Here is a 1,662-nt window from a genome sequence, read left to right on the forward strand (position 1 = left end):
ATCTATTAGGATTATTCTATTAAGAGTTTTTCCCTGATTCAACTTGTTAAAATTTATTAAGTACCTAACCCTTAGTTTTCTTTGAAAGTTGATTTAAGATCTACTTTGTTCAATGTCTCTATGTGATCTCTTAATCCAATATCTTCATTTTGTCCTTCACTTCTTAGATCATTCTGTTTGATATCCTTTTAGACTCGAATTTTCTCGACCTATTTTTTCCTTGTTCACTCCTTCTCTTGTGCATTTATTGATTCATTATTGATCACTTTCTCACCACTCTATCACATTTTCTCTCATACATAGGATCCTAGGGTTAGAACCCTCGTTACATAGATAATCTTTGAAAGTTCTGGATCATAATCAACGTTTCATAATTCATTCCTTTTTTTGTTTCTCTTTTGATTTTCCAATTGATTGATCTTCTTTCCTTAGGATCAATACCTTTTTTAAAAATACATAAACTCCATCTTAACTATCTCTACAATTATTAAATGTTGTATAGAAGTCAACAAAAAATGATTTACATAGGAATCTATGCAATTACAAACTCATATGACAAAACTATTTTTCTCAACATCTAAATTTCTAACACTAACTCATAACTAACATTCATTTTAGCACTCAACTTCTACACACTTGATCTATTCTATTCACTTCACAAAAAATTCCTTGGAATTTACTCGGTCTCAACTATGTAAGATTAACTTATATATGTGCTTAGTCTCAACTGGGGTGTTCAAAAATCTCTAACCTTCTCGCTAAAATAAACAAGTCTTTATGTACTTGGCCTTTACTAAATGACTCAATCATAGTGATGACCATCCAACCTTGCCTAGTAAATGACTAAGTGTTTGGACACTAATAGGAAACTTAGGCATACAGATCAACAATCTCCCCCTTTGACATTAGTGGCAAAAATACTTTGTCATGAATTATCATTCCACATAGTAATACTCCCCCTGAGTCTATAATTTGGATCTACAATCCAGATTTTTTTTTTCTATTCCACCTAATAAATCTATCATATCTTTAATATATTTACCCCTTGTTATGATAGACTTACTTTCCCCCTTGTTTTTTTCACTTATGAGTTGGGGTTAGCTAGGGCTATCTGATACTTATCAAAATATGGTTGATGAATTGCCAAAATTTCTTCAAAGCCTTTATTCCATTTCTCCTTTACTTTCTCGAAAACTTAAAATTGAATTACTAGCTCAACGCCTAGATCAATTAGGCTTTCATTATTTGAGAAATGTGTCTTTCTTCAAGATATTTTGCACTTTGGACACTTCCTTCTGAATAATCTCCAAATACGGTAGCAACATAAATTGAATTAATATCATTTTGTTCATCATTTCAATTTTGTGAGTTGTAAGTTTGACTATCCTCTACTAACCACATGTTAACTTATTATATGAGGCTGAGCATGAAACTGCATTCTTGCCTAATGAAATAGTACAATCCCTCATGTCAGCATGTATTAAATAAATGGATTATTGATTCTATAATGTGAAGAACTCAACATCACAAAGCTTCATATATAAAGAATGAATAGTCTTAAGAATTTCTTCTAGCTGTGTGACAAAATCAAAAAGCTTTACTTGTCTATTTACAAGTTCTCAAGAGACTTTCTCCAAAAATTTGTGCTCAGATTTTCCCTTT

This window comes from Cupressus sempervirens, chromosome 7, assembly GCF_028749045.1.
Source record: "Cupressus sempervirens isolate cs-2001-9-10 chromosome 7, ASM2874904v1, whole genome shotgun sequence".
In the NCBI taxonomy this organism is placed as follows: Eukaryota; Viridiplantae; Streptophyta; class Pinopsida; order Cupressales; family Cupressaceae; genus Cupressus; species Cupressus sempervirens.